Source organism: Colobus angolensis, unplaced genomic scaffold, assembly GCF_000951035.1.
Source record: "Colobus angolensis palliatus isolate OR3802 unplaced genomic scaffold, Cang.pa_1.0 Scaffold158, whole genome shotgun sequence".
Lineage (NCBI taxonomy): Eukaryota > Metazoa > Chordata > Mammalia > Primates > Cercopithecidae > Colobus > Colobus angolensis.
In genome coordinates, this window is record NW_012114688.1 from 6,418,106 (window position 1) to 6,433,572 (window position 15,467).

General features: G+C 34.8%; 1 protein-coding gene and 1 long non-coding RNA gene across 3 annotated transcripts in view; both read right to left on the minus strand.

Annotated features, from left to right (window-relative positions):
- The window catches only part of NEGR1 (neuronal growth regulator 1), a 909,299-nt gene that overhangs the window by 403,862 nt on the left and 489,970 nt on the right, over positions 1-15,467 (minus strand). The gene's annotated exons all lie outside the window — the stretch shown is intronic.
- LOC105508107 lies at positions 154-4,459 on the minus strand. The gene is made up of 2 exons (XR_001001207.1): positions 4,246-4,459; positions 154-461 (listed from the first exon to the last, which is right to left on the minus strand). It is a non-coding gene; the product is annotated as an uncharacterized LOC105508107 (long non-coding RNA).

Below are 15,467 nucleotides of genomic sequence, written 5' to 3' on the forward strand. Positions count from 1 at the left end.
AAGCAAAGGTGCAAACAAGTCATTGCTAATAGATAACTTGTCTTTGTAGAATATTCAAGAGAAGATACGTACTATTGGAGTTGATAGGACAATTCAACTGGATTACAGAAAATATGTTAACTCTTCCCCCATAAATCTATAAATGTGATACAATTACATTAAATTCCATTTTATTTAGATAATTAACAAATTCAAACTTTTATTCATATTGAAGAGTAAAGGATCAAGAGTAGTCAAGAACAATCCTAACAAAGAAAAGTAAAAGAGAATAACTTATCCTTTCAAATTCTCAGTGCTAATTATAAAACCCCGGGAAAAAATACAGCCTAGAATAAAACTGGCACTCACAAGAAAACTCACAGCACTCACAGAACAGATACAGACAGGTTTTGAATATGATAGTGGAGTATTACAAATCATTATAGAAAGATTCAGTCAATGGTGGTAGGCAATTGGCTATGCTTTGGGGAAAAAAAAATACAAATGAATTTGGACCTCATATCATATGCATAAATAAGTTATGCATGGATTAAAAGTCCAAATATTAAAATCAATATTTTTAAATATTTTAATTATATAAAATTACCTTATAGTATTAAAGTAGGAAAAAGAGTAAGACATAAAACACAAACCAGATGAAAAAGATTGGTAAATGTGACTATCTTAAATGCAAACAGGCAAACTTTGGTATATGTAAGATACCATAAACTGATTTAAATAAAGCCACACTGCAGGAGATATTCCCACAGAATTTAAACAAACAAAGATTAGTATTCTGAATATATAAATAATTTCAACAAGTCAAAATGTTAAAAAAAGGTCTACTAATAGAAAAATGGATAAAGAATATGAATGCAAATTTTAAAAAGGGGGAAACTTTAATGGCCAATTATTTGAATTATTTGACAAGAAGTGTACCTTTACTTTTAGTCAGAAAAATTTAAATAAAAATGTCACAACTTGAAATTCATAATATTGGTGACATTTAAAAAATTAGGTAATACCAAGTTGATGAGAAAATGAAAAATCATTACTGAAAACAATATAAATCTGCAAATAATTTGAAAACAGCAAATAACACTGAAGATACACATATATCTCTACAATTTCATTTCTAAGTATTTGAATGCCCTAGAGGAAATATTTAGAAATGAAATTGTAGAGATTTGAAAGTGTGGTCCTGAATCACTGGGGAGCTTTTTACAAATACAGATGCACTCAGATTAACCAAATAAAAAAATGCAACTTAACAAGATCTGTAGATAATTTATATCTACATTAAATTTGAGAAGCATTGCCCTGGACTAAAGCAGTGGTTCTCAATATTGAATGCACATTAGGACCACCTGAGATGTTCTCAAAATATATCAATTCATTGGCCCCACTGCTGAAAAAATAGAATGTCCATCTATACTGAAGAACTTCCCGAATGATCCATTTCATTGTTCATCCATGGAATCTCTGTACTAGAGAAAATCTCACATATGCACAAGGAAATACATGAAAGATTATGTAGTTTCCAAAAGCAAAAATCTGAACAAATCCTAATCGACTATGTGTTTATAAAATGTTAGGTTGTATAATATAATCTTCAACTGCAGACATTCTCAAAATATATCAATTCATGGGCCCCACTCCTGAAAAAATTGAATTTCCATCTATACTGAAGAACTTCACAAATGATCCATTTCATTGTTCAACCATGGAATCCCTGTACTAGAGAAAATCTCACATATGCACAAGGAAATACATGAAAGATTATGTAGTTTCCAAAAGCAAAAATCTGAACAAATCCTAATTGACCATGTATTTATAAAATGTTAGGCTATATAATATAATCTTCAACTGCAGACAAAATGAGTTTACTGGGTCCCTGTGTATCAATATCAACTATTCTGAAAAATAAAATGCTGAGTGCAAAAAGACAGTTGGGAAAGAACTGTGCAGTATGAAATTACGACACCATTTATGAAAATATATGTCAATTCTGTACTACTATTTAAAAACTAAGAGTTCAATCCTTTAGGAAAGGAGCAGTGTTTTGTTTAAAATATACTGTGAAATGCAGAGCTGCTACAATTTAGACCAGGTTGAACTTTGGGGATCATTTCAAAGGCCTCATTTGGTCCCAGAGAAATAGTGCATTTCTGGGTGTACATGTAGGTCACAGATAAGCCAATCTTATGGTCATTAAAATCTAGCTTTTGCAGCAATGCTGATGCTAATGTTGCTCTCCTAACTGGATATTAACATAGTTCTATATTCTAATTTTTAACATTCAGCTGACCTGAATTCCCATCCAATCTCCTGCCATCTCTACCACCACACATATTCATACGATTTTCCTTCCAAGCATACAGAAGTCCCCTCTGTGTACTTTCCACTCCCATCTCAGGAGGCACTACAGAGCCTGGGTCATGTTTCAGCCATTGCAAAATGAGTCATCCTATTTACATACCTGGACTGGAAGAGTACAAGGTGCTTTTTAGAAAAAGATAGTCTGTTAATGTGCAGCACTATCATCAACTAGGTTTTTTTTGTGTGTAATTTTGGAGGTAGTGATAGACAAAGTCATTTCTCTCTTTAGGAAAAAGAACTCTGAAACAGGTTTTGATTTTGTGCATTTTCATTAAATTCAAATAATCTAGAAAATTGAGTGAGATCAAAAGCTACAAGAAAGGCTCAAGCAAGCTGGATGCGGCATAGCCTGTGGTGACCAAGATTTTTTTTTTGTTGTTATTTTGTTTTTGTTTTCTTCACAGTGAAGAATGACTTACAATTAAGTGAAATAATTTTTCAAAGTGAATTCTGCAGCAAAAACTCCTTCTTAATTTTATCCAATGGAAAGTTTACAAATGCCTATCATCTACAGGTATTATGTTCCCTTAAGGCAGGAGTCATACTTCTTTACAATCTCTTTAGAGAGCCAGGGGTATAGAATTACAAAAAGACATCACAAAAGAGGGAGGTAAATTGCTTAGTACCAAATAAGGGGATAAAAATTCACTTCTGGAGGTGTCGAGAGAAGCAATTTGGCCAACAGTGCTCAGAAAGACTTTTTAAAAGTTGTAAGTTTTATATAGGGGCCTGATAAAGATTACTAGGGACTTAACGGTAGGAACTATGGGTTGGTCATTTTTACAGCACGTACTTACATAACTGAAGCTCATTAAATATTTGCAGATGGTGAGAGACAGGATTTGTATCATTAAAGAGGAGAAGAACTTCAGACAAGCCAGTATTGCTTGCAGAAAGACAGATGGGAATGCCAAAGGAGAGCAGGAAATATTTCTTGAATACTTAATATGTGTGAAACACTGTGCTACATACTTCATATCCATTACCTCATTTAGCAGTGCTTCGCAGTACCACACAGTCATGCTATGAATTAGGAATTATTAACCTAATTCTAAGAGAAGAAAAATCTGAGACCAAACCGAACATAAGCGGCAAGACTGGATCTCAACCCAATACTGTTTTTCCCTAAATCTTATAGTTGGTATATTAAACATGCTGCCTGCTCACAAGGATCTAAGCTATTGAGTCATGGTAAGAAGATTCAAAATGAAAATATCCAATATGAAATCTAAGGCCACGGAATTTGGATTTAGGCTGCCTTGAAACTCTGGTGCTTACTGTTTGTTTGACATTGAACAAACGACTTAAATTTTATGATCCTCTATTTCCTTCTGTAAAATTTGGATAGTTAGAGAAAATACATCATAGTGATTTGGAGGAGAGTGTATAAGGTAATAAGTATACAGAAATAGCACATTACCTGACATAAATTATGTACTTGATAAATGTATGCTTTATAGAACTAACATTAAATGCTGTTGGATTGAAGAACTTAAGCAGTCTTTCCTGTTTTCTTATTTTTAAGTTTCAGAATGGTTCTGAATAATATATACATTTCTCTTAATTTATTTAGTTGTCTTTGTTTCCTTCTAAATAACATTCTCTGAGCACTGACTCCTTTTCTATGGTTAGGTAGACTGCACCATTAACTTAGTCACAAATTCTCTATTTCTGCAGATCATTTTTATTGAATATCTTTAGAAAAAACAAATAGCTTATATTGTTTAACCTGCATCACTGTAGTATCTAGTTGCAGAAGGTACTCAAGCATAAAATCTGTGTTTTTATCAGAGGTATCATTCCTTGTCATTAAAAATGTTTATGAGTCTTTAACATTGGCCAATAGATGGCTGATATTAAAGGACACAAAGAGCCAAATATTCTCACCCTTCCAGACCAGATACTCTCCTCAAACAAGACGAACAGAGCACAGCCAGGTGAGAGAACGTGCTGTAGAGAGCCAGCTCTCCTGAAGCTACGACTGGCTTTTTGAGAGTATCACTGATCCAGATCATTTAGAGAGTAATATCAGACTTGATGAAGCATAGAGTCCCTACATTTAGCCTAAAGACAAACAGCAACTGAAAAAATACAGAAAAAATCTTCAAGAGAAAGTTCATGGTGAATATCCTCTTAAATGATAAATAAAAGATACAGAGGCTAAATTTAAAAAAATGACTAAAGAGTAAACAAAGAAAGTATACAAAAAAGAAAAGTGACAAAGCTAGGACATTAGGTGAAAGTAAAAAGTACAATTGCATGTAATAAAAGAACAGGATAAATAATAACTAGCATTAATTATATCTTCATTATGTACCAAGAACTATTCTAAGTACATACATATTAAAGAATTACATCTTTACAATATTTATGTGAAACATTTTCACTCCTATTTTGCTGATGGGGAGACCAAGGCAAACTCATTAACTTGCTCAGATCACTTAATTGTTAACTAGAGATCTAGGATTCAAACTGAGCTGATCTGAGTCTGAAATCTAATATTCTTTTCCTCCAAGGTTCTACAGGCAGAAAACAAAAACAGTTGAGCTTTATAAGACAAATCTTGGATTGAAGAGGAACATATTGCGTGGAGAAACCTTAGCTTCTCACAGAGCTGAGGAAGAGTGTTGATACCTTACCCTAATAATCCCTTTAATCCCCTATTTTGTGAGTGCACCTATGAATGCATTCAAAGACTGGGGTGTAAACAGTTTATATAAGTAGCCAAAGCTACTATATGAAGACATTTACCACTCTGAATTATTAAAATTATATCCTCACGTATCTGCCTTATTAGACTGTGAGCCTTTTGAGGGTAGAGGAAAAGATCTTGTATTGAATGGTGTGTTCTTCTTTTTTTTTTTTTTTTTTGTTATACTTTAAGTTCTGGGATACATGTGCAGAACGTGCAGATTTATTATATACGTATACATGTGCCATGGTGGTTTGCTGCACTCATCGACCCGTCATCTACGTTAGGTATTTCTCCTAATGCTATCCCTTCCCTAGCACTCCACTCCCTGACAGGCCCCGGTGTGTGATATTCCCCTCCCTGTGTCCATGTATTCTCATTGTTCAACTCCCACTCATGAGTGAGACTATATGGTGTTTGGTTTTCTGTTCCTGTATTAGTTTGCTGAGAATGATGGTTTCCAGCTTCATCCATGCTCCTGCAAAGGACATGAACTCATCCTTTCTAATGGTTAAATAGTATTCCATGGTGCATATGTGCTGCATTTTCTTTATCCAGTCTATCATTGATGGGCATTTGGGTTAGTTCCAAGTCTTTGCTAGTGTGAACAGTGCCACAGTAAACATAAGTGAGCATGTGTCTTTTTGGTAGAATGATTTATAATCCTTTGGGTATGTACCCAGTAATGGGGTTCCTGGATCAAATGGTATTTCTGGTTCTAGATCCTTGAGAAATCGCCACACTGTCTTCCACAATGGTTGAAATAACTTACACTCCCACCAACAGTGTAAAAGTGTTCCTATTTCTCCACATCCTCTCCAGCATCTGTTGTTTCCTATTTATTTATTTATTTATTTATTTGAGAGAGACTCTCGCTCAGTCGCCCAGGCTGGAATGCAGTGACATGATCTCGGCTCACTGCAAGCTCCGCCTCCCCGGTTCACGTCATTCTCCTGCCTCAGGCTCCGGAGTAGCTGGGACTACACGTGCCCACCACCACTCCTGGTTAATTTTTTGCATGTTTTTAGTAAAACGGGGTTTCACCGTGTTAGTCAGGATGGTCTCGATCTCCTGACCTCGTGATCCGCCCGCCTCGGCCTCCCAAAGTGCTGGGATTACAGGCGTGGGCCACCGCGCCCAGCCACAGAAGCTCTTTAGTTTAATTAGATCCCATTTGTCAATTTTGGCTTTTGTTGTCATTGCTTTTGGTGTTTTGATCATGAAGTCTTTGCCCATGTGTATGTGCTGAATGGTATTGCCTAGGTTTTTTTCTAGGGTTTGTATGGTTTTAGTTCTTAAGTTTATTATTTGCAGAACGTCTGACATACTGTAAGTGCTCAAAAATCCTAGTTTGATGCTCTCCCCATCCCTCTTCCTTATCCCTGTAACATACTGTTCATGTCCTCATATTCCACTTTCAATCAAAATTATTTGTTTTCTTTCTACATGGTAGCCTCTGTGCACTTATGCTTTGCCTTCCTCTTTATTAAGAGAGGCCTCTGTTCGCATCCAGCCTCATCCCTTCACTTGAACACTAAGCCCATTCACTTTAACTACTCGAGGGCTTCATTTCACTACTCCTCCCATTCTCTCCCACATCATCCAGTGTTTCACCTTTATTAGATCATTCCAATAGCATGTATTATATAGTTCCTCAATCTTTAATAAAAAATAAGCAGAAACAGAAAAACAACAAAAGACTTCTTGAGCAATCTTTTCTGTTTACTGCCTCATTTTACAATGAAATGCCTCAAAATAGTGTTTGTAGTCATCATATAATTTTCTCTTGATTTCTTTCTAATTACACTTTCTCCACTACTACTTCCTGCAACTACCTTCTTTCCTACCATCCCACAATGAAGCACATTTCTTAACCCAGTGACCGGTTCTCAGCTCTCATCTTACTTAGTGTATTACTCAACGTTTAGAGTAATTGATCACTTTGTTTCCCTTGAAACATTTTCTCCGCTTTTCTGGACATCACACTCTCCTGGTTTTCTACTAACCTTTACTGGCCTCTCTTTGCCAGTCAACTCTGATGGTTTTTTCCCCTTGTCTCCCTAGTCTCCTGATGTTAGAGCATCTCAAGCATAGATTGTTGGACCTCCTTTTATCTACATTACTGCTTTAGTGAGTCCATCACATTTTATGGTCTGAAATACCAACTAAAAAGTCAACAACTCTTCCCTGAATTGTAGACACAGATCTCCCTCATTTCTTTTCTTTGGGTTCAAGATTAGATGTACAATTCCCTGCTCAGTATCTTCACATGGTTGTCTGGTACATATCTCAACATGTCTAATGAAAACTCTTGTTATTTCCACTCAAGCTATCTATCATGTCAGCTTTTCTTATCTCAGTTAATCATAACTAGTTTTTCCAATTTGCTCAAACCAAAATCCTTGAAATCACCCTCGGTTTCCCTCTTATTCTCACACTCCACATCTATTATCAGAAAATCTATTTGCCTCTAACTTTAGAGCCTCCCAACTTCTCCTGCTGTTGTCCATGTCCCAGGCAATCAGTTCTCAACACAGAAGTCACAGTAATTCTAATAAAATAAATCAGATTGCATTGCTTTTCTGCCCAAACACTCCAATAGTTTCTTATCTGTTATGTACTGCATTCTGTTGTTAGCAGAAATAAGGACATTAAAGGTGATTCTGATGAGGGTTCTGAAAGAAAAAAGGGAAGACAGTAGTGCAAGCTATCATTATTTTAGAAAACATATATATCATTAACATTATATTAGTAGAAATATGAACACTAAAGACGCTCTGGTAGGGTCTCAGATGAAAATGAGGAACATGTTATCAGAGACTGAAAGAAACATGGTCCATGCTATGGAGTGGCAAAAACTTGGCTGAATTGTGTTCTAGTGTTTTGTGGAAGGTAGAGCTTAAAAACAATAAACTTAGATATTTAGCTGAAAAGATTGCTAAGCAAAATGTTGAAGGTACAGCTTGGATTTTCCTTACTGCTTATGATAAAATGAGAAAGGAGAGAAATAAACAGAAGAAGAAATTATTAACAGAAAAAAAAAAAAACAGAACTTAAAGATTTAGAGAATTATCAGTTTACACATACTGCAAAAAAATGAGAAAATGTGTTCTGAAAGGGACAACAAAGGTATGGCTAAACAAGTACTCCATAAAGAGATTGCCCCTGGATTTAATCAGCTGTCTCTCCAGTACCCAGCACAGGAAAATAGGACTATTCATATGTGAACATGCTTTATCCTTCAAAAAAAGAAAGCATGACCTTGAAGGTAATTCAGACATCATCAGAGCTCCCACTTGCACCACAGGCCCACAGCATACATGCCCAGGAAGCAAGACTGTTTACTTCTCAGAGAGGGTGGGGCCACCTCCTAGATTTCAGTAGCCAAACTGCGCCTTAAAGAGTCTTGGGGGCAGGATAATGATTAAGGCTATGGAGGTGATGCTGCTGCCTTGTTCGGCCTGGAGAGCAGAGCATCTGGCCAAAGAGGAGTATTCTTAAGCCTTAAGATCTAATAAAATGCCTTGATAGGTTTTAGAATGGCTTAGGACTCATCATGTCTTTCTTCTTTCTGATTTCTCTCTCTTGGAATGGGAATGTTTATCTTATTCCGAATCCACCGTTGTAATTTTAACACACAAAACTAGTCTTGTTTCACAGGTTCATAGCTGGCAAGGAACTTTGCCTCAGGATGAGGCATACCTCTTGACTCACCTATATTCTATTTAGATGATATTTAGATGAAACTTTGGACTTGAAATTTATGCCAAAATGGGTTAAGTTAGCACGGGGTGAATATATTGCAAGTGAGGACATGAATTTGGGGAAGTGGGACAGAGGTAAGAATTTTGTGGGCCAAATTGTGTTCCCCTAAATTTATATGTTGAAATCCTAACCTCCAATGTGACTTTGAGGGTTTGTAGACAGGGCCTTTAAGGAGGTAACTCACGTTTAATGAGGTCTTCATGGCTGGCCCATAATCTAATGTGACTGATGTCCTTATAATAAGAGGCAGAGATATCAGACCTCTCTTTCTTTCTGCATACACACAGAAAAATGGCCATGTGAGGACACAACCAGAATGTGGCTATATATGAGTCAGGAAGAAAGATACCACCAGAAACCATCCCTGATAGCACCTTGATCATGAAGTTTCATAAAAATAAATATATTTTGTTAAGTCGCTCAGTCTTTGGTATTCTCTTATGGCAGCTCAAGCAGAATAACATACCATCACACTCAGAGCCAGCGGTATAGTCTGTCCAATGGATGACAGTGGCCTTCCTCTCTACATCCTGTTGCTTTTCCAATATAATCTATTACTATTTTTCTACCAGCTCCATTGGTTCCTTACTCTCTGGCATTCCCATGGCTCAGGAGCTATAACTTGAAGTTCTATTTATCTGGACTCTCCCTTCAGATATATGCATAGCTTTTTCCCTGTACTTCTTTTAATTCTTTGTCCAAATATAACCTTGTCAGAAATGATTTCCTTGAACATTCTGTTTACAAATTTTACCTTCCTACCTTCCTTGATAAAAAAAAGTCTTCATGGAATGTGCCACCTTCTGACATATTATATAAATTACTTACATATTTTGTTTCTTGTCCCTTCTTACTAAAATCAAAGTTCCTTGAATAGAAATTTTTGTCCATCTTGGTCACTGTTCACTTCAGTGCCTAGAATAGATTCTGTCAGATAATAAATGTTTAATAAGCATTTGTTAAATTAATGGAAATGTATTTATATTTTCTTCTCTGCTAGTCAAAGAATAATGACCTTCATATTTGTACTTCTAAGGCCTATATGGTAGATATAAAATATTTAATACTCTCATTAAATATTTTTATTAAATATGAATAGAATAATAACAAAATAATAAATCAAGGTTGATAACAGGGAGAGGAATCAGGGGTCTAGTATACAACCCTACTATTTCTTTCATTTCTGATATTTATATAAAGTTGTTATTCTGTGTAATATTTGGAGATAATTGCTAGCAATATGACATTTATCTTAGGCTGTGTTTGTTTTTTCATGTGTTATAAACTTGATAATAAACAGCAATGACAGGTCCTGTTGCCAAGCTTGCCAACTAATGTGAATGTTGCAAGGTGAATTAATTAGTAAGAACAGATGTCATGCATGCAATACAGTTCTAAGAGATCCGCTGGCCATGGTCCAGTAGCTGGCCTCTAAGTACAGACTGCATACATAGACACCATCCAGTTTAGGTTCACATGTGGAATCACCGAGATGTCTTTGCACTGTTTTTGAATATCACTTACAAGGATAATAACACACCAACATAATTTTTGAGATAATTGGAATGTTGTATTCAGCTAGGCATTTCATTGCAAGCTCATTACAGTTTGCAAACAATATTTACAGTTTTTCATATTTCTTTTGTTAAATGCTTAACTACTTGCCTGCTGTAATGTATAACAGGCAAAGAACTGAAATGCAAGTGCACCTGGTTTATTTTAATAGCAAATTTTTATTCATGTTCTCAGTAATAGGCATAGGAAAAGTAAACAGAAATTAAGTGGTTAATGAAAAAATAATGACTATGGAAAATTTGCTTTTGCGAACTGCTTAAGTTCTCATTATTCAAATAAAAATGATTGAAAATGGTCTCAAAATGAAGTAAGGATTTCAATCTATTACCTTTCTTAACATCTGCCACACGTTTACCAAGAAATTCCCATTATTATTTCTAAAATTAAGCAATATCTAACTCAAGAATCTGAATATTGCAGTGGGCAATAAATGCAAAGTGTATTATGAAAACCATGTCACAATAAACAAAACCTCTGCTTTTTCCATTGGACAGGTTAGTTCCCCAGCCAATACCTTTTTAATCAACTGTTGATTTGGTCTGACCATGAAGATGTATTAAAGTTATATTAACATTTTTAAGAAAATATACTACAAAATATTAAAAAAATCTAGCTCCTGAAGTTAAGCACCATTTGAATTTTTAAAATTATCTTAAAGTTCTGTCTTTCATACTGTAGTTGAAATCCTTGTAAAGCCCTATGATAACAAAGATTTTTAATACTGTAGTATAAAAAAGTATCAAATGAGTGTGTAGGTCTATAAAAAGTAAGAAATAATTTCAACTCAAAATCCTTCTGAAAATTCCTCCTACCCACCATTGCAAAATATATATATATATATATATATATATATATATAGCATGTATTTTTCTTACTTTACCTACAGGTTATTGATGTCAGAGTCATAAACTGGTTCAGGAAATTGTTATAATATAGGCAAAACTTCATATTAATAAAGAAATTATTATTTTCCCAAAATTGTGGTAAGCGATTTGTATACATTATTCCATCTAATACTTACAGTGGCCTTATAAGGCAATAATCTTATCTCTAATAAAATGTTAAAAAGTGGGTAATCTCCCCAAGTGTTGAGACCAGTACATGTCAGATAAGGCCTCAGACTTATCTGAAATGAAATTGTCTTTTGGCACTAATAACTTTTAATCCCCATCCTACATCCTAGCATACCACACAAACTTAAGTACTGTACAGACATGTCCATCTGTTTTTAAAATAAATGCTATATGGGACATTTTAAGAGTAATTAGAAAGAATTTCATATTGTTTTTGTGCAATAAAGCACTGAAATATGACTAAAAAGACTTACAATGTAAAATGCAAACTTCCATCATTTATGGACAGAGAAACTGAACATTTTATGTAACAGATAAAAGAGAAGTCAATCAAATAAACAACAACAAAAAATAACAGTGAAACACACTGAAAAAAGACTGATCAAAAGTATACACAGATAGAAATTATAATGGCCAAAAGTAGAAATAGAAGAAAGTGATACTACATTCCAAATCTAATGATTTAATGAATTCCTCTTGAAGAGGAACTGAGGCTAATGGAAATTGTTCATGCTTAATTTAGCTGCATACAATGCTCTGATTTTTTATTTTATTTGGATTTAGCCTCACTTTATGCTTTTTCTGCATTTATAAAGTCTAAGGTAACAAACCATTTCAAATTTTTTTAAAAAATCAACATTTCAACCCCGGAGATACAACTGAGGACTGAAAATACAATTCCAAAATTTGGAGGGGACAAATCCAGTGAGGATTTTCTTACTGAAGTTTTTTCTTACTTCCTACCTGAATAACTTTCACATTACAACAGCTCATCTGCAACTGAGAGGGAAACAGTGAGTACCTCCAAAAAAGCTTTCTAAGGAGATTCTTTTGTATTTACTTCTGTTTTCATAAATATAAAAACACATAAAAAAGAGATTGGACATATATTTTCCACTCTCCAAGAAAATATCTACTATCTCTTTCTTATACCTACACACATATTTTATCCTTTAAAAGATTTTTAAAATATCATTTATGTCCAACAGTAAATAACTGAAATGAGAGGACAATAAGAACAGTTATTGGTCCCTAATGTAAAAAACGGCACATGATATCATACAACTTTTTGCAAGAAAAAGTAAAACATACCAATCCCTCTCCCAGGATCACCACCACCAAACACCAAAAAGTTGTAACTCTTAGGAGGGAAAAATCACTCTGAAATCATTTTAAACATGAGGAACTGAATCCAATGAAAAGAGAAGAAATAAACGTTCCATGAGTTTTCAAACTTTATGAATATCACTATCATTTTAAATTCTTCAGTAGCTACTATGGATTTTTTAGGTTCTGTTTTGAATAACTCAAAATAGTCTCTCGCCCTCCTATAGGTCTGCATGGTGGAGATGAAAAGAAATATTTTTGAGTGCTAACTGTGATTTAAATATATTATTCATTTCTCACAGTCATTATGCCAGGTAAATATTTTCCCTGTTTTATAGATGAAGTAAGCCTGAGAAGAGAGGTTTGGGAGCCTATCAGTCCCACAGCTGGTTCAGGCCTACAAGTATATTCCACACATGTAGCTCAAAAGAGTCTTTATTATACGTTTTACTGTAGCTGCATGATTTTTGAATAAACAAAAGAACGTACTTCACCTGCTCTGCAATCCAAGGTAATACTAGTTCTGAACTTCTAAAAGCAGTAACGTGAAAAGGAATAGGGTTTGTTGCATAAAATCTTCCCTCAGCTCCTTGTTACGTATTGTTATTTCAGAAAAAAAAAAAAAAATAGAAAATGAGAGATTTTTTTCACAGTGGTAGACACCCAAAAAAGAATATGTGATTTTCCTCCTCTTAAACTATCTAAAGCTTCTAAATCAATGCATACCAACATAGCTCAAAGTAAACATACATGACACTAACAAGACCTGTCTATCTGTAGCTTGTTTTCTATATATGCCAATTCATCACTGGCTAGCAAAACCTAATAAGAGTGTGTGTATTTGGTTTTAGTTTTCCATTTACATGATTAGATCCTTAGTTGCATTGTGATTGAGAAGCATCCTTTTAAAGTGCTTTACCTATTGCTTATTAAACATACATCTCCATGTGTGCAAAAGCAGCATGGAGGGGGCACTGATAAGTGATGGATACACAGGAAAGAAAATGACTATCCCTCCATTCATTGTTTCCAATTAATTTGTGTTGCAAAAGAGTGTGTGCCCTTGTGGAAAGTGGTGCTTCTCTGAGGTTTTGATTAACCTGCATCATAACACTTCTCCCATCATTATTACACAAGGCAGTTAAGTAAACAGACATAATGGGCCTTGGTCTCGTCTTTAGAAATTTACTGCCGTGGAAATTCAGCTAGCTATCTCCTTTATCTTGCTTTTCAAAGAGTGATTTAAGTGCCACCCACATGGTGAAACAACAGTAAGCTAAGTTGCCACAATCATTTATTCACAAAATATTTCTTCTGTGTCATCTATTTCTTAGGCTTTGTATTAGGCACTGGGGTTATAAAAGTAAATCAAGTATGCCCTTCAAGTTTTTGCAAAGTAATGAATACAGATGATCAAAAAGGACTAATTAAACAACCACAATCTAAAACTTCTTTACTTTATCAAAGGTATCCATAGAAATAATGGATAAAAGTAAACAAATAAGAATGTCTGTACTAACTATTCTCTGAGTTCATAGTATTATTATATAGGGCATATAACTTCCTGACAAAATGAAGCTAACGTGTCCTCTGTGTGTGTGTGTGTGTGCACACATAGTAATTCACATGCTCAACATTCTAAAGTGTCACTTGGTTACAAGTGTCACTTGGTCCAGTGTCACTTGGTTACAAGTACATGAAATTAATATATGATTTCTGAAAGTCTTACCAACCTGTGATCCTAACAGACAAATTGCTTTAAGTGAGTCAAAGAAAAAACGTAAAAGTTTTGCATGAAGGGAAACTAAAACCATCTCAGACAAATAGTAATTATCTCTTAGAAGATTTTCAAAAGATTTTTATTATCAGTGAACTGCAATGGTTGATCCAGATGAAGCTGATTATGAACCATGAGCTGCTTATGTTGGAGGAAATAATATATTATCATTTATTCAGGCTAGCAATCTCTGGGTGCACAATCTGCACTCTGGATTAACTAGCAATGGCAGACAGCAGAGCCGCATTGGGGTAAGGAAGGGGTTAAGCTAGACTTAACTTATGCTCTGGTTAAGCTTTCCTTTGTGTTCCAGGACTTAATGGCTACTTTCCTACTCATTTCAAATTATTTAAAAAGTGTCTAATTACACAGTAATGACATTTTTGAAATCATCGCTTTTCTTTTACACAGAGAATGGAATTGACAGGATGGTGTACTTCCCCTACACGATCTACAGTATTCATTTGAGCCACTAACCTTACAGTAAATCTTGCAATTTTCCAGTCAGATAATCTAATCATCACCATGAATATAACTGAAAGAGTATTAATACTGTATGCCATATCAAATGTACAATATTGAAACACATTAAAAGCTTTTTAATGAGTTTACTGAAAGGCAATATTGTTTAAGATTTGTCAAATTTGTTGATATGGTTTGGATTTGCATCTCCTCCCAAACCTCATGTCGAATTATAATCCCCACTGTTGGAGGAGAAACTTGGTGGGAGGTTATTCCCCTTCCTGTGTCCATGTGTTCTCATTGTTTAGCTCCCATTTGTAACTGAGAACATGCAGTGTTTGGTTTTCTGTTTCTGTGTTAGTTTGCTGACAATAATGGCTTTCAGCTCCATCCATGCCCCTGCAAAGGACATGAATTCATTCTTTTTTATGGCTGTACAATATTCCATGGGGCATATGTACCACATTTTCTTTATCCAGTCTACCATCGATGGGCATTTGGGTTGATTCCATGCCTTTGCTATGGTGAATAGTGCTGCAATGAGCATACATGTGCATGTATCTTTATTTATTTATTTATTTATTTATTTTTTTATTTTATTTTATTTTATTTTTTTATTATACTTTAAGTTCTAGGGTACATGTGCATAACGTGCAGG